This window comes from Acanthaster planci, linkage group LG04, assembly GCF_054643075.1.
Source record: "Acanthaster planci isolate LZ-2023a linkage group LG04, COTS_SCS, whole genome shotgun sequence".
NCBI lineage: Eukaryota > Metazoa > Echinodermata > Asteroidea > Valvatida > Acanthasteridae > Acanthaster > Acanthaster planci.
In genome coordinates this window covers 2,105,804-2,124,754 of record NC_141780.1, presented here as the reverse complement: position 1 = coordinate 2,124,754, position 18,951 = coordinate 2,105,804, and the positions used below count along the sequence as shown (strand labels likewise).

The following is an 18,951-nucleotide window of genomic DNA, read 5'->3' as shown; positions in this document are numbered from 1 at the left end:
ATTTCTTTGTCGTTTTTGAACAAGCAAAGTGCAGTTCCCACTAAAGGAACTTCCGTTGCTGGGAAAATTGCGCCCTCTTTTGATACCGCTCAGGGTGGACAGAGAATATTCCAAAAAGCAGACGTTCTGTAGTTCGTCAGTGAGAGGAGGATTTAATGTTGTGATGTCCCGTACAATACTGCAAAACATGGCTTAGACTTGCACATAAAGCGCCTACAATATGCGATGGCGTAAAAATCATGAAGTCTGTCGCGGAGCTGTACTATACAAGTGACCTTTTATTTGAAGGCACTGTCCTTTCATGCGCCTTTACATGCGCAGAGGCAAATTGATTGCCGTAGTACACAGCCGTTTGGCCCACCAAGGTGAGTTTTTTTTTTAATCAGACACGGCTGGCGCATTGGTTGATGATATACCCCATCATCAGGACTGATGCAGGTTTGTTGATTTTACAGAATCCCCACGACGCGCCTAGAATCGCCGCACGGATCCGCCGTGTTGGTGATGTTTACGCTGGCCACCGTCAAAAATTGCCAAGAGTGAGTGCACGGTGAACCGTGGAAAAACACCGCCAAATAGCGGATCGGAGTCCGTTCCTCATCAACCCGGGGCCCTTGATACGGCGTCCCCTGTCGTCTCGGAAGCTCACGACGCGGAGGGTCTCTTCTCCACTCGCCGGAAGTGCCCCTAGTCTTCCAAAACATACCAGAGCCGATCGTCCTCAAGTAAACGCTTCACGGTGTTTTAAGACGCTTATCCCCTTGCGAAGGCCGATATTTCCGACGCGCGCTCTTCGTTTTGATTAATTTATTGGGACCACTTTCGGGAGACTGGGTAAGCCTAAAACTCACAACACAAAAGTTCAAGAGAAACAGGTAAAAATTTGAAATAGAGTTACGACCGTTTTTTTTTAAACAATTGATGGAAATACACCACGTTTCAATTGTCCATTCATCCCACTTTTCACCTTGACTACATCCTCCGCGTTCTCGATCTCCTTGTCCCTTGGACCGCCTCTGTCTCATTTCCTTCTCGCCGATGTCAAAGACGACAATGCTGGCACCACATTGCCCCTGGTCTTCCTTCACAACACTGTCTAATTAACGCAACCTTACCGTGACCCCACTCATTCGACGGACGACTTGAAACAGCTTGTCTTCCCCCGCGAATAAATTGTTTTCAGTGGGCGTGAAAGGGGTGACAGTGAGCGGGCAGGTATTAACGCGTGTGGGCAGGCCGCGGTGACACCACGTAGACCGCAACGGTGTGATGTATTGAACCAGTCTTCAGTGAGCAAAGACAGACAAAAATAACCTGCTCTTAAAAACTATAATTAGTATCGCTACCAACGTTGGGGCTTGTTTAGCGAAGGTATTTAAAAGGTGTACTAGTGTCCCCTTCCTTCCTCCACGGTTCGAGTTTGAAGTGATGTATTTGAAGTTGGACTGATGTGTTTGAAGTTGACAGTCTGGCATTTGAGTTGAAAGTGCTGTGGTTGTGATTCTTGGAAAATCGAACGAGTTGAACAGTAAGTAGACCCCACTCGCACGCAAAGGCTCAGTTGAAGTTACACACTTGTCGGGCAGAAAAGTGAAGAGTGTCCTGTTATGACGTCATGGCGACAGCGCCCTCATCTGTTACAAAAAACATGAAAAAAAATTGAGGTTTGCCTAGTATTTTTCGATGACAGTATGCAAAAAGAGACGTAACTTGCTGTCTTACATTTTCAAAAACTGTTGCTCAAAACATGTTCTCAAGTAAATTTCACATCGTATAGCCCCATTTAAATTGGCTATGTGAGGATGACGGTCTGGCACGCAAACTTCGAGAAATATATTTGAAAAAAAATTAATCTAATGGGATTTCGGTCATGATTCCACTATCATTTATTTTCAATGTAATACAATAACTGGCATTCCATACTTGGTAAGAACCCGTCTGATGGCTTAAGGGAACGGGGACTGCCCGCCATGTGCTACTGCGGTCGGGTTCCTCCATCCCAGTGAATTATCGCAGTCAGTCATGATGTAAGTTTTTTTGTGCACCACCTTGATGTGGTGACCGAGCGGCGCACCTCAACATAATCTTCGGCATGCAGACAGTGAAATACCCGCTTCGGGGCGGCACCATTTCATCTTGTAGACGATCCAGTAGCTTTATACCCTGTAATGAATCCCAGATTGAGATCCATGTACTTCTCTATACCCCAGTGGGCCGTCTTGTGGGTGAACTGGAAATGAGTGAATTGCAGTTATTACAGACGTCGCATAAAAAATCACCTGGGTACGAGTCTGTGCAGTGTGTAGGCATGTACAAAGATGGGTAAAAGTGGAGCAGCGTGTATGTCTAGACTTGATTCAAGTCGGATATGGAGTTTAACTTTTGCCAACTGCAAGAGACAAATGTTTTTGCTCTGGGCAAGAAATAGAATTAACTCAGTATCCACTTTCTCAGAGTCCACGTTATGCGCAACACGTAATTATAGGACAATTTATCTCAGTGCAAGTGTGCTGTAGCGTATCAAACCCTGAGATAGGAATGTTCAATTAAGGAGAGGGAATTCTGTCAACCATCTTGCTAACAACCGACACTATACAGTAATGACAGGCCAGCCGAGACGACAGGCGATGAAACAGTTATTAAAGTCACCGTGCGAGGGCAGTGTTGTGCCCAAGTCGGATAAAAAAGTCTAGCAACATCTGCTTCCCTCACGACTGCCTATGAGTCGTTCACTGCGCTTCGAATCACGGCTGAGCAATACCATATATGGTAAAGGCAGGACGCCAGTTTGCAGCGGTCATCTCAGGGTCATACTCCGAATGGCAGACGTCCTTGCCAGATACAATGCCGGATTCGGAACTAGCCTTCCTCATTTTCTGCCGAGTGTCTCCGACTTGGGAACTTGTCCTGGTTTTGGGGGTCCAGTCATTCCCCCGGAATTAGTATCGACCATCGTTCCAGTGACTTTAGAGAAAAACAGGAAAACCCCTTATTTGTATTGGTTACATGCAGCTGCGCGTGCTAGTATTTTAGTTGCTATAGTGCATTGCTGACGTGGCTTACTACTATTGGTCAATGTGCAGTCCACGTGACAGACTCCGTTTTGCATTTATCATGCAATGCCAACTCTTCAATGGCATCTAATTCGACAGGGTGGCGTGCGGGCATGATTTGTTCAAATACGAACCCTTCAAACAGTGAATTTGAAATAGGAAATCTTGATCGTAATGATTATTTTGTTGCCTGGTGTTCCCGAGGTAGTTCATTTTATGCACCTTGCTTCGATCTTTTGACGTAGGCCTACTACTTGCCTTTTAAATTTTAAAGGGCGGCCGTGAACTCCTGGCCTCTGTCATGTGACATGCTGGCCGATGATGCCGCGTTAACATACTGAGGAAATAGTGACTAGACATTTGGAAGAGTTTTTCAAAGGTGTCTTTCTTCGCAATCTGAGTCTTAGCCGTGATGTGTGATGGGTATAAAGGACGGGGGTATCTTTCCAGATAAGATTTAAAGATACGTTTCGTGAACGGCGCATCTGCGTTAATCCCCCCGGACGTAGAATGAGATCGAGGCCGGGTCGGCGGGTGACGCTGAAGTCATTAGATTTATTTCGAATCCAGGTCGGTGCTGCTTTCTCGATAATCGTCTTACTACTCAAGGTGCCGTTGCTCTATCACCAACACCAACCCCACCCCCCAACTTCCTTGGACTATTTTTCTCGTTCGGGCCGGGCCTTCGCAATGCATTAACGAGACTTTTCCAGGAACGTGTGATCCCGCAAAAGGCGCGCGGACGGCGAAGGTAATCTTCTCCTTCGTCGCCATGACGCCTTGTGATCCTCGGCGTTAGGCCGTGGGCACGCGCCACGGAAGGGAACGATGAACGTGTGCCTCAACCGAGCAGCCATCAAGGAGCTATTTCAGGATGTCCCCCGGAGCAAGCGTGGTAGATTCGGTTCCAGACTTGTGAAGTGCTGCTGGCTCCAGAAGCTAAGGACTTCAAACTCTTAAATATCCAGCACTGTGACAAAATCCCCAAATATTGACAACAAGTAACTTAGCGCGCACAACGAAACGCAAGCAATGGCACCAAACGCCTTATCATAAGGCAATCAGATCGAGGCTGACTCCTCCGTGTCTATGTCATTACGGAACCAGTTCAACGAATGAAAATGAGACGAGTTATTTGACGCAACACATTTCCCCATGGTGGTGGAGTCAACTGATATCCCCAATCGTCCACAAATCGGGATGTGCAACCCAATAAGCCTTCATCGGATTCATGCACGATCCCGCTGTTTCGCTGTTTAAATATAATGTAATCACCAACTGGAATATTGGGGTTGTGAAAAGAAAATACTTGTAACCTGTAAGCAGAATATAAACTGGAGCAAGGATTTCTCCTTAAAGAATGCATTTCGATTGGGATTTCCATTTACGTTAATATGAGTTGAAGCCGTACATCCGGACTGCTGAAAGCATTTTGACCAACCCAATTTGCACTTAATCATATTCCAGATCTTTCAAATAGTCATCATAATCAGGAAGTGAAGTCCGAAACACGCAATTGAGTGTGTCATTACAGTCTGCAGAAATTAGCACAGAGGTTACCCTGTTCGAAAAACAAACAAACGCATGCCACTTTTTGTTTGTCTCCTAGTCTGTGGAGCGAGTGTTGTTGCTGTGCCCAAAACGCGTCCGAGTCTGGTGCAAGCTCCCACAGAGGATGGGATGAATATCAATGCATTGCCGTCTTCAAGATCGCAGGCTAGCCCAGGGGCTTCTCAGTGACAAACTTAATTCCAGGGCGTTGCAGCTTCTCTAATCTCTGAATGAATGGGGACTGATGAGGTTGGCCAGCTTGCAGAATCCATCTTCATTAACTAAAGAAGACGGAGGAAGGGCGAGCGAGGCTGAGACTAAGAGGTGAAGGTCGGCAATCAACGCCTTCATTAACTGAATGCCTGATCGCCATGAACGGCTTACAGCTGTGTCAATTGCCGGGATGAAACGGAACGTCTACCCCCCGTCCCAGGGCAGTGTGTTTGCATTGCTAGCCTGTTTGTTTGTGGTGATGTATGCTTAGGGTGCTAGCTGGTTTAAATAAAAAAGTTGGTTGGCTGGTTGGTTGGGTAATGGCTCGTTGCTTGTCTGGTTTGCCCTTGGCTTGGTCTATGTGTGTCTCACTTAATAGATGAGACTTTGGTTGATGTTTAATTTGTATTTGAAGACAAGGTGACTGAGTGTAGTACCTGACTGGCTAAGTCAGTTTACGAGTTTTAATATTTTTTTGCTTTTAATATTCGCTGGATCAGTGAATCGGCTAGCTGACTGACTGCTAGCCCCTGCCTAGAACGAGGTATACCCAAGGGAAAACCCGACACGGTTCCTTTTGATGGCACACGTATTACGAAAGCAGCCCAGTGGCGTAGCCGGGGGGGGGGCTGGGGGCACGTGCCCCCCCCACTAACACGGATGAATGGATATTGAACAAGGCTAACAAAATCTTTCCCTCACTGCACCTCACTGAAAGCTGGTGCCCCCTATAAAATGCTGGTTTCCCCTTTGTGCCCCCACTAGTAAAATCCTATTTACGCCACTGTAGCAGCCTAAATGCCATTCTGAAAGTTCGCCTTTCCTGATGTGTTTCGGGCTTCAAATGATAGCACCCGAACAACACACCCGGCAACTATCGCATCATCTTAGAATAATGCGTAGAACAACACGTCAGCCCGTCTGGATTCAAGGTCATTCCTGTTGTACCAATTTGGTATATTTTTAGACTCAGGAAGGGTCGTCCTCTGATCAGATGTGTTGGGTGGAATGCTTCATCATTGGGTTCGTAGGAGGTTGTTTTACTCGTCTCCAAGTCAGCCTCATCATTTCATTTACAGCCGGCAGCTAATTAGATTACTTGTCAACGATTGCTTCTGGTACTGGAGACACGACTAACATTCAGAGAATTCGGAAGTTAACCGTTTTTGATGGGGGAAAAATCATCCGGCTGAGTTGACGAAAAAGACCTTGACGTTTGGCGACGATTTTGGCAGAGATTTATCGAGGAAACATCAGATCAATGTATAATTGGGGAGTACGTAGCTGACTAGAAATCTACGACTACAAGTCGTCTCTCCTTCAGATGAGAACAAAATGAATGAGGAGACAAATCCAAACGCTACGAGGCAGGTCTTAGACATTATGTCATACACGAGTTACCAATGCGATATTCACTGATGTAATACAGCAAACTTAAGATCTCTAAAACGGAGAATTACCTCTGATTCAAACTACGTCGTTCCCAATATTGTGTTTTTTACAAATAATCTTGTGGCTATTTTGGTGGCTGCGATCTCTCAATGTAATTAAGCAACGATTTGCTCTTTGTTTAGTCGTTTTGGAGTGAGACATTCTCAGACAGTTTCCTCTCGCGTTGCAGAGTCCGCAATTGCTGTTCTGTCTTTATTTTTGGCCATGTAACATTTCATTAACTGCAAGTGTGATTCCCTACGTACACTCCCTAATGTTGCTTTGTGTTGTCCTCGTAGAATGAGTGTTTTCCGGCAGCGACGCAAGCGATCGACACCTCCCAAATTGCTATTGCACCCCGGCGTGGTAGTTTTGTCGGTAATGGTGCTCCATTTCCGACATCGCAATCTGCCCACGGAATAACTGCCTGGACTTAACTTCTCCGCATCCTCCCTCCACTCATCCTAGAAAACAACATATTACGCAATTGAAAGTAAAATCATGATGCTGTTAATCCTTAATGATGTCCCATAAACTGGTACAAGAAGATCCACACTCGCAGGTTCACGTTGGATTTGTACGAGGACATCGACCAGCAAAATTTCAGAAACACAACCTCTGCACAAACCGCCAACAGACCATAAGGAGCATAAAAATTAATGCTGCATAAATCTGTTCACCTATCGCCAAGATCTGGGCCAACTTTGGGATATTTTATCAGTATTTAACCAGCATGACTTCAAAACTCTTACATTTCACTCTCGGTCGTAAAAAACATGCGGTCAAGCACCCCCACACTCACGTGCATGATACAAGCACTTTAAGAAATTCACCCAGACAGTTGCAGCTGTGACCATAGCGCGTGGGACGCCATAACGACCCAGCGCCCTGCCGCACAGCTAGCTGTGCAAACATGGCGGCGCGTGATGTCCTCGAAAGGCGGCCGTTCTTTGCATTTTTAACCGGGAAAATTTGTAAGCGGGTAACTGCAGCGTGCTACCCATCCGGAGCACTGTAGCGCAGGGGGAGAGCTGACGTCCCTGTTTTCGAATGGGTCTATTTGACCCAATTTCGTTGTAGCAGAAACTTGTGCTCAGCTTAAATTTATTCCTGAGTGTGGATTAGAAACGGGTTCAAAATGATAAGAATGCATCACTTAAAACAGACGATCCCGGGTTTAATTTGTTATGCACAACGACCTGGTGCAATTTCCTTTCCTTGAAATAAAATAGACTCTGGAAAAATCAATTGGAAACACATTTCACCAGTGAAAAAATAATACCACAGCCTGGCTGCATTTTGCCTACGAAGTGTAAGAGTTCCACAAGTATCGATCATTGGCGCCACTCCAAAGACATTTTGTACTTTTGCCTACTCGGTAGGTGTGGGTTTAATATCATATACATGTATAAGGAAACTTTTGGTGTAATGTGGTTATGAAGATAAGGTGTTCTAAAAAAAAGAAGGCCAGGATCGAAGAGTTGATGCACTACCAGTATAACTTCATTTTCTTTCAAAAGTGACTTTTATATCGAAGACCGTTTTGTCCTTTTCCATTTATTAGATACCAGCAAGATGGTATTTGGGACACACTCTTGACTGATCAAGGACAGCTGCAATTACTGTCGATGCCACAGTTGGCTTTGTAGGACAATGGTGGGTGTTTCCTACTTCTTGGCTTAAAGTGAAGCAAAAGTGCGTCAAAACATCAGTCTTCAATATCTGCGCACATTTTCACCTGGGAAGGAACACAAACGTCGCCAAAGAAAGTGTTCAAAATTAGATCCAGTATCTCGCAGCTTGTCTACTATTTCTCTCTCTTTAACAAACTTCTCGTTGTTCCCTCTGCACCTCCGATAAAGTTCCTCTGCTTCCGTCCAATTTTGTTTGCTTGATTCATCAAGTTTTAGAGGAGAGATGCAAGCCTTCGTTTTTGGACGGCCCCATCCCACAATCAACAACACGGAAATCTTATGGGGAGAGGTCCAGTGTCCTGGTTTGGCCGCTCAGTGACGATGAGGCGAGGACGCGCCCTGACAATCACACTTTTAAAGGGTCCGCGGTTGTACAAGTGAGGGCGCTGGTGATGTGATGTCATGAAAGGGAGGCACTGTTCAGTTTATACGTTATTCTGCTGATGTACTGAGCCGAAAATGTGCTCACTGAAAATATTTCTGAGAGGGGGTTGCTCTTTGGCTCAATGTCGTGTCCTTTACATCAATAAATTAAAAAGGAAAGCAAAATGTAACATCAATATATAGCAGCTTTGTGTGTGCACAATTCAATGCAACTCTCTTTTTTTCCCCCGGGATTACATCCCAGTTTTGCCTTGAAATTTGCATTAGCATAAAAACCAAAAGGCGCCGAAAGACTTCTTTAGAATAGCAAAATAATAATAAATAATAACATTCATTGACAGTGCATTTTCAAGACTGCACTGCACTACGCGGCCCCTTTAAACTCTACTTTCTACCCGAATTCAGACTGTGCCTAATCGGTAATGTGTAACCAATGCATTATTTGGTTGGAATAAATATAACAAAAAAAAGGAGGCAAAAATGAGCAATCAAAAAAAAAAGACTTCGTATACACTTAACGTTGAAAAAAAGTGTCTTTCCGAGCAATTAATCGTGAAATCTGGGTTTTTCCAAGACACCCTTTACAGACATACACTTTGGTGTCGGGTACTAGTTCAGTATCCAAATAATTATGGGAAACAGAATAACAACGTCACTCTTTCAATGTTATTATTTTTGAGGAAAACTTTGCACAGATTGTGACACTTGATTTAATGTTCGGCCTAAACTCAGTAGTCGTTTAAACGCTGACATTATTCCATGCTCTTTACCTCTCATCTTGAATACAGCTTATCACGTCTGTGGGTTAATAATCCACGTATACCTTCCAACAAACCATACCGGAAGTATACATCGTAAATCGCCAAGTAATTACCTGGGCGAGCAGATACTAGGTCGCAGCTGTATGCCGTGTTTGGATCGCCAGCCTAACACGAACCCTGCCAGGCACGGAAAATCACTCCAAATTCAATTTGGGGAACATGTCTTAGCCTGCCAGAGTACACCCGTTGAATTCAGATGGGGAAGGGCGCGCTAGGGACACACTTGGAGACACTTGGCTTCATTAATTCGAAACTGCAACGTCAGAATCTCCCAGCTCGAGCACTGTGTGTGGGGCCCCCAGGGTCGGGAGGCAGCATACCCGTTGCCACAGCAACCCTTCATTTAAAAAGGGAAACAAAACCGCGCCCTTCACTGCATGGGATTAGGCCCCGCGAGACTCTCGTGCCTGTAGCTTGGTCAAAATCTCGCGGTTTTGTTTTTATCTTAATAATTTGGAAAGTTGATTTCATCAAACGACAGGGATCGAAATGGTCACAATGCAGACGCATCTCATCACCAGTGTTAGATCATTTTCCCCCCAACTAATTAAAGCTGCTATTACACACGATATCTGAGAGTCATGAGGCTGATGCTGAGGCCTCCCTACACCATCAAGCAGCGAACATCCTCGAGATTTGGGAATCCAGTTTCATGATTTCTACACCTGCATGCCTAATCAGCCAAACTATTTCGATTAGGACTTAAATTGAACAGTGTTAGATAACCTTACGATCTCTTATACTGACGCACAAAGTCAAATAGGAAAATAGAAGGACCGGTCTGAAATAAGAAAGTCGTTCGTCGGCTTCCTGTTTATGCAACTTCCTGCGTGATTCCAGGGTCGCTTACTAGTGTTTAGCTTTCATGCTTCTCATTCCCTTGTCCGCTCGAGCTCTCTGACGGGCTCAGATTGGCTTAAATACACGTCCAAATCCGTCCATCGATTGATTCAACTGCTTAATCCCCGGAACTGTCCGGATTTTGACTGCACATACACGGCGCGGCGAGGCCAGCAATTGGCAGATGCCGGGCTCCGTGGGCTGATTGTTAAGGGGGACCCCGGATCACTTCAGGCGTAAGAGGAGGGCATACCATCGGGGGCCTCTTCTAGGGTCTCGCCGCTGAGCTTGCACGCAGCCTCGGCCAGGAATTAAAACGGCAGGTTCCCTGGGTATGATTTGGTACAATCTAACATTTCAAAGAGATTGTTTTCGGCTTATATTAGCTGAAGGCAGAATGAAAGTGCAAAGCAGAATAACTAATCTTATAAAAGAGAGCAGAGTTTTTTAATCTTTACAGATTTCAATATAAATTTTAGTCTACTGTAAGCTGGACGAATCACATTACACATTATTTAAAGTAAGGAGGCAAGGGATTAACAAAGGAGGGATTTTACATAAATATATGGACAAGTTCGGCAATAAAAACTGCTGATCTCGTTCGACGTTGTAATTGGTAATACTCGAAGCAAAATATTCTCTAAGTACGATTTACGTTAAATATCTCTACGATTTTATTCAATGTCTATTGAAGCACCAGCATTTCTGCTGCCCAGGTACAGCAATTTCAAGGATGCAATCTCGATAATAGATCATCTTAAGACCTTGTGATAACGTCTCCATGACAACACGATGAACCTTGGACACAAGGAGACGCCTGCTGGCAAACCCAATCTATATCACGGAGGTGCTGTCAATATCGTTCCGTTTTGACAGATAAGCCTTTTAACCATTCTCGTTCGGGGCTTGCGATCTACTGCAGACTGATTTTTGTCATTTTGCCAAGAGCGTGGACCCTGGCCCTATAGATAATGATAGCCACATCTAAATTTGCACAACATTCGACGGGAAAAAAATCCAACATAATTCTCTGGTGACGGCGAGTATGTAACGACACAATGTAGCATGATGATACAGACGATTACGGCATCTTGCTATACTGCATTACACATGGACTTGGCTTGCTAATGCAAGGCGTACACATCAGCTCAAATAGTACAGAACCAACGTGGATCGCCAGGTGAGGGCGCTGTGGGCAATCGATTCAACATAAAGCAGCATACCGTGACAGTGAATGAAAAATACCACAATTTATAAATATGTCGATATATGCAAGTTTATGCTGTCGCCCAAACGTCACTAAAACTGGTAGATAGAGTTGACTTTTGGGCCGTGGTTATGAAGCGGGAATTTTCGTCCCCAGCTTTTGGTAGATTTTCAGGATCCAATTATTCAGGGAGGTTCGCGTGACTCCAGTGATGTCCCCACAACGACGGCTCATCTTTCTTTCGTGCTTGCCGCCACAGCCCTTTAAAAGTGCGAATTTCCTACGGGGCAAGTTGGCATTCAATGGAGTTGTGTGCCCCATGCATAGCCTGGTGATGGGTGTACAATGTACTTCCTGTGCAAATGACACATGTGCATGGAATGTATGTGCGATACCTGTTCGTGGCAAGCTATACGGTTCGCAGTCTGCGCTACCAACCTGCCAGTGGCGTAAGACGGGAGGGGGCGCACACAGAGGGCTGCATCCTCCCCCCCCTCGCTGTTTGAAATGAACATAAACAGTATGTATGAACCGAGTTTCCTTTTGACTCCCCTTTGCTATTTTTACAACACAGATGATTCCTCCCCCAAATTTTCAATCCAGTCATGCCCATGCTTCCTGCCAGAGAGGCTTGTGGCTAGCGAGTATGCAAGCAGTCGCAGGAAACCAAATCAAACCGTAGATAGCTTTTTATATTGGGCATAAATCAGGTTATTAATCAGATCAAATAGTCGTTTATACATTAACTACTGAGGGCGCACTGTTCTGTTCTCTTATTTTGCTTGTCACTCACCTCCCTTTCAGGAAGCTGGAAAGCAATTTTTTTTAAACAGTACCCCAGGGAAACTCGACTTGAACAGAGGCTATGATCGTAGCTTTGGAAGGTTTCTAAAGCCTGGGAAAGTTAAGTCAAACATTTCAACAGGGAAACCTCCGGAAGGCGTGAAGACCAGTCTCCTCTTAAGACAGGAAATAAAGGTATTTTCCCACACAAAACGACATGGTGTATCCCTAGACAGTTGTGCAGTAAAACACTGGGAAGAGAAAGAGCTTGTCCATAGCTGTATTTCCGTCACAAAAAAAACCGCATTAACCCTTCCCAGCGCCCTTTGGGGGTGGATGTGACGAGCGGATTCGCTAATTTGTTACGTCGCCCTGACAGCTGTCCGAAAGGGTAAGTTTAGTATGTTGAACTTTACAGCTTTGTCAGGCACGGATCCGTGGGGGGGGGGGTCGACCCCCCAGCTCTGAAAAATGAGGTGAGGGAAAAGATGGGAAACTAATAAAACATACCTAAAGTAAATATGCCAATACCACTGCTAACAATCCATATGTAATATCATCATCGTTTCTGCTTGTCCGCGAAAAATGAGATATTAAAAAAAAAATCTCCGGCCTAACCCCCCGGAAAAATTCCTGGATCCGCCCCTGTTTGTACTTGCCAATGCGCCGATTCGTCCCTTTGTTTCCAATCACGGCAACTATGTGCATTAAGAGTAGCAGACTACGGAAGTGGAGCAATCGAATAGGCCTACGCCAAATCCTTTTTTCTTTCTCAACAAGCAGACTGTGCTACCTCCCCCTTCCTGCTTGCACTGACCTGGATATCAACCCGTACTTTTCTTTCTGCCAAGTGTCATTACTGGTCGGGCACAGTTATCGATGTGGCTCCCAAAAGAGACGGGAAATGAACATGGCGTTTTTATCGATGGATGCGCGATGCAGGGCGAGTTCCCTATTCATCAAGGTCCTTCAGACGAGAAACTCCTTCATTTGGCAAAGTCACGTCTGGATTTCGCCTGTCTGACTCCTCGTCCGTGTGCCGTCTTGTATAATGAGAAGTATCTTTTTGCTGTCATTGAGCAATGTTGGTACCATGTACCAACTGCAGAGGGCGATATGTAGCCCTGCAACGATAACGAGGCTGTCCAGAGACCCGGATCCTTCATTACATTGCAGCCTGCGCGCAGATTTCTTGGAGAGGCTTGATATTTCACACCAGTCTGCAGCAGCTGCAGTTATTTTCTATCAAGTCTCGTGTAATTTCAAGTCACAGCCACGTAATTAGGACACAGCCTCAGACACGAAATGGAGCTGTAACTAGACGTGGGAACACTGATCGCAGATCAGTGCGTCTGCTTTACGTGCTTGATAGGAAATCATAATTTTAGGCCTATGAAGCGTGTGGCCCCGAGTAAAAGACCTTTTACTAGGGGCTGTTCCTGGGTTAAAAGTAGCGTAGTTACCTTTGTGGACATTGCTGGAAGTAAAGGAAGTCCTGCGATGAAAACACAAGTCCTAGGCCTACCTGGGATCATAATATTATCAGTCGGAGGGTGCAGTTAAAAAATGAATATTTGATTAAATCTATACAATATGGCCACTAGTCTTTTGTCGGAGAATTTCCTCGTTCCCTGGCCCTGCAGACGTCCTGCGACACTTCTGCGTTTAAACCAGCTAAAACGAAACCACAAGCACAACTCACAGAGAAAAATGTTAGCAAGATTGACACGTGCACTCTCCAAAGCAAGACAAATGTACAAAATTTACAAGGGCCAACGTTGCGTGAGATAAGATAGTACTTTTCAGCCTGAGTAGCACTGAACAACCCTCAGAAAATAGAAAGAAATGTAGACTTTGAATCTTGAAAATTAAGGCAGCTACTGATGCAATCATTTTAGAAAATGGGGCAGATGGATAGTCGAAATTGGGATGGTAATAAAGGATCCCGTGGCCTTTCTGTCACAAAAATACATGTATCTCATTTCCGGGGGGAGTCCAGCTGTGGAATGCCATTTTTGCATGATACAAGTAAACATAGGCCTACTCCTTTGGTACAATGAATGGGACATTATCTTTGATTAAAGCTATATTTCATGGCATGAAACGGTACCAAAAACTCGCTTGCTCTTCTTAAATCAAAGGACTGAACATTCCTCACACACTGATGCGACATTCAGCAGATCAAGACGTCTCTTCAAGTCCACAATGTACGGATATATATCTTGTTTTATCTTGAAAATATTTGTGTTATTATCTGCAGTATCGTGTGCCACGTTCCAAGCAGATGATTAACAATTGTGCCCAGGCAGAGCACACTGCTTGCAGACACTCAAGTATGCTCTGTTGGAGGTGAAGACCCAAGTTCAAATTGTTCGTTTTACCTCGTCTTCCGGTTGGGTTGGGTTCATCGGGGAAGTGGGACGGTCATCGAGGGAAACAGTGAGTTTACCTAACAAGACTGGAAAGTGGAGAGATAATAGAGGTGAAGATGAGGCCACTGATGAAAGGCGACACAGGGAACAGATACCCAAACAGACAATTTAGATGGGGATGCGGGCCCAACTGAGTTGACAGGACGACCCCGCGTCTGTAAAATGGTGGCTGGATAGATTTCAGCATAATCGGTCAGTCAGGACAAAGGCTATAGTCTGTCTCCATGAGTGGCGGGCAGGATGGGGGTTAGACTTCAACCATCGAAGTATAGACTGCCTAGACGCCTGGCTGAGAGACAAGTATTAGTTTTGGTTGCCAATGACCGCAGACTTACCTAACCCCTGCATCAGTGGTTGGTCCATAAATGAACTGGTGAACCAAGCAACCGACAAAAAAATTAAGGCATCGGCCCAAAACTCGAAACTGATTTGAAGAATTAAAACATCAGTCAGAAGGACCGTGCAAGCGTTCTGCGGTGTACTTTATTAAACAAAACTGCCCCCGGAATTTGTGATCCAAAAGTACTCCGGATAAGGTGGGAGAACGTAAAAGAAGTAGGCCTATGGGCCCCGAGTTGGGCCAAGAGAGGACGCAATTTTCCTAGCAACGGAGGCTCCTTTGGTCGGAACTGCACTTCGCTGGTTCACGAAAGATTATGAAACGCGCGCGTTACGGTAGCGCACTAGCAGCAAACTGAACAGTCCCGACCAACGTGGCTCTATAGAGGGATTTCACAGTAGCGCCGTCTGCGCATATCTGCATCGAAACCGAGGCTCTCTGTGTTGAACTTCGTCGCGCGCGCCCGCGGAGTCCACACAGTACGTAGAGTATCCGGTTCGTAAGTGTGACGCCACTTCAGTTTAAACCACGCCCACTGCACAAGATACACGACCATCGCAGGTACGTTAGTTCGCGGTCAATTGTCGTTATTTTTGATATTGATTTTACGTGTCAAGTTATCCTGAATGACCACAAAACTTTTCAGCCTGAAAAGTCTGAATTTAACATACTTCACGTATTTTGTGTCTTGACTCCTTACTTTCAATCGTCTGATCGTATTAAGAATTGAAACTGACACATACAGCCTCGTTTTCAAACGCAGAAGTGCGCAGATCGACGCTAAAAGCGTCGTATTGGGATCCCTCTATTCAACCGATGAGGGGTGTTCCTTCTCAAGGCGGATTATTCAATTTACAAACAAATGGACGATTTGCCCCGGGAAGTTTTGCCAGCGCTATGCGTGCGCGCAAGCCGACCTTGCCTCGTCTGCCTCCAGTAGTACTGTTACCATAACGCTATACTGAAAATTGTAACGATAATTTATACAATGAGTCTAGGGCCGTTTTCCAATGCTCAACTTCGTCTCCGTCTCAGGCTTTGTGTAGGAAACCAATCCTCGATTGTGGGCCTGAAGCGTTCAACTTAAATTGAAATACTGTAATGTTTCACTCTTTTGCATCTTACTTGATGTTTTGTGGCACTCTCAGACTTACAATTGCGCTTATAACCTCAAAGTCAGCAAGTAAAAAACAGTTGAAGCCTGAAACGGAGCCCAAGTCGAGTATTGGAAACGGCCTATGTTTCGATATTTCCAATGATACACACACTTGGTTATTTTCACACAAGAGAAGTCCACGCGACGTGACAAAAACACTTAGGCCTGTAAGATTTCAAATGACTCCTCACATTTCTTGTCTTTATGTTGTGGTCCACCATTTTTTGTCTATACCCCAGCGCAACACATCACAACATAACGCTCTACAAAAAGGTTTACAGACAGTGAACTAATTACTCCTGGGGTTCTTGTCTTACCTTGTCGGACCGAAACCATGAAAAGTGATGATACATTTCCGGTGACCGAGTTTTTCTCGACCCCAGTATACAACACCTGAACTAGATTGCGAACTGTGAGACCTTTCGTCGAGCGTTATTTGAGACAGCAGCATGCCTTGGGTGCACGTCTTTTCAATGGTGACGTTTTTGGCGTCACGTCGTGCATGCTGTGAAAAGCTTAAGTCTTTAGATATCCAAGCCAAGTTAAATGCCATTCATGGATCGTGCACGTTGGAGCTAAGCCGTGTGCTGTATTTAAAGAGAATTATGAAACATCGTGCCGCAAAGCATGCCTCGAATCACGCGCTGAAAATCTCTGGCACGTGCATGTATTATGATAGGGAGTGATGACGTTTCTCTACATGGAGGTGCATGCTGGAACATAGCAACTGCTGTTCATTTTGACCAACGTTCCGACCTTTACCCTAACCTGAAGGTGGGTCAGAGGTCATCGAAAGGTACGCACTGCAACGAACATGGACTTTATTTTCTTTTAGGAAGAAAACATGTTCCATGTTACGTCTAGACAATATTGCAAAATATTGCCGCATCTAAAACAGCGCTTTGGGGAATTAATACAATAGGGATTTTGCATCCTGAAAAAAGAAGACAAACGACATCCCTTCTTTTTAGCCTGTAAACATCGACCAACCTTGGATTATATCCCACAAGATGTCTCAGAATCTGAGGATTCCAACTGGTAATCTGCCATTACACCCGATCCGACTGCCCACCGCTACTTATAGGCTAAGTGAGGCCTGTACAGCAGAATAGCCATGCTCTAACTGTGATGTTAATATATTATCGTATGATGCAATACAATACGCAAACTTATGAGTGAGACTTGTTCTAGCCTTCTGCTTACCAATTTTCGTGACGCTGACTAGCCTCACTAATAAGTATGCCTGCTGTATTGAAACCACGTTCTGTTAATTTGCTTTGGCATGCATAACTCGTTACATTTTTGCTTAATAAAATCACACGAAGAAAATTACCAGAACTAGCTCCTAGTAGAAAAACATTTTAAAGCCTTATACAAAATGGAGCTATAAAGATACGGACGGTTGCGGCCTAGGATACCATAACCTCCTCTCGCGAACACCACCCTCACAGGGAGCATGGAAGGGCAGCTATTTCACGGTGTATGACGAATTTTTTTTCGCCCGCTATTGGACAGATTTCACTGAATCAGTCATGCTCTACGCAAGCCAGCACTTCCGTGAGCGCTTGGTAACTATGTGCGCACTGAATTAAAAGTCATTAACTATATAGGGTACAATCTCCGTATCATGAACATCACTTTCTATGGTGTCAGAATCCCCTTCCCCCGCGCTTAAAAATTTCCATGGCCCTCCCACAACGCCCCACCCCCTAGTTCCCGTCACAAATTAACGTCAATGATGCCTTCATTGTGTGGTTGTAAGATGGTCGTACGGATGTTCATTGTGCCTTGTTGACGATTAATTGGAAACCTTCGAAGTCAAAAACACAAGGGTCAACGAATGAAAACTGAAGCGGTGGTCGGGCCTTTGTAAAGGTTTGCTCGTTCATCATGTCCGCTGCATTCACAGATGTTCTTGAAAAACATCGATATAGCATGTAATAGACACAGGAAACATTATTCATGGCACAACAAAGCCATAAAATGCTGCAGACTTTTAAAACGGTGGCTTCCAGAAATCACATAACGGACCCACGGGCAAGGGATGATACATCGACACGAGCAATTAGTGATGGGATTTTTGTCTTGTTACATTAATTAAATTGTGGTCCCTGCGACTCTAATGTTTCATGCTATTTGAGTCGCTTTCTGCTGTATATCAGTCCAATTTCCACTAGTAGCAAGTTTCCTAAACCCCCGGAGGCGGAACTATAATTAGAGTTCTTTTTAGAGGGCGGTACTGGGGGACTTTTTGTCACTGAATCAGTGGGTATTTTAAGAAGAAAATATGACATGCGTGGGCGCTGGCTTCCTAATTTTATACAAGCGATATTTCGGTAAACCAATTATTATAATAAATTTGCTAATAAAACTTTGATTTTATGCGGCTGTAGACGAATTCCGTGTAACGTGTCACTGGATATTCCGGATGGCCCCTTTTAACGGCAGAAAACATTGCGAGTTTGTACGGCGGGACAGTGGCTCCATGCAATATAATACAGTAATGGTTACCGCCATTGGCAGGGGCCACCGCAAATCAAAAGTTGATTACAATGTTTTTCGTCTTCGAAGAGGAACCACGATGTCGTGAACTTGTAGCGTGTTCGTGGGGCGCAGGTGTCAAGGCTTTCTACTTGTTCTTATCAATGAGAGGGGGTACTTGATCACGAAGGGGATAGCAGAAAATGTGTTGGGCCCTGCAGACGGCACCGAATACCGTACACCATCTATTCTTATGCTTGACGAAGCCTCCACAAATTGGCATCTCTTCCATCGACAGGCCCCTTAATGCATGTATTGTTCTAATGCAGCGGTGGAAAAAACATAGCTGTTGGCGTTAGAAATAATAACCAAGCGCCGAGTCATCCATTCATTTTTGCGCTGTGCAGGACTGAAGATACAAAGATAGACATAGTCGATGCATGTATCGGAGTCACAAGCCCCCAGTAATCCCTTAAAAATGTATGTTGAAGTAAAACATGAAACATCCGTTGACGGGGTAGAGAAGCAAAAATCAGGAAGCCTTGTATCTCCTTGCGTCCGACCT

At 44.9% G+C, this 18,951-nt stretch overlaps 1 long non-coding RNA gene across 1 annotated transcript; it reads right to left on the bottom strand.

Moving 5' to 3' along the window:
- Positions 1-528: 528 nt before the first annotated feature.
- Positions 529-3,108, bottom strand: LOC147799288 (uncharacterized). The gene is made up of 3 exons (XR_015424973.1): positions 2,762-3,108; positions 1,924-2,163; positions 529-1,634 (listed from the first exon to the last, which is right to left on the bottom strand). It is a non-coding gene; the product is annotated as an uncharacterized LOC147799288 (long non-coding RNA).
- Positions 3,109-18,951: the final 15,843 nt, after the last annotated feature.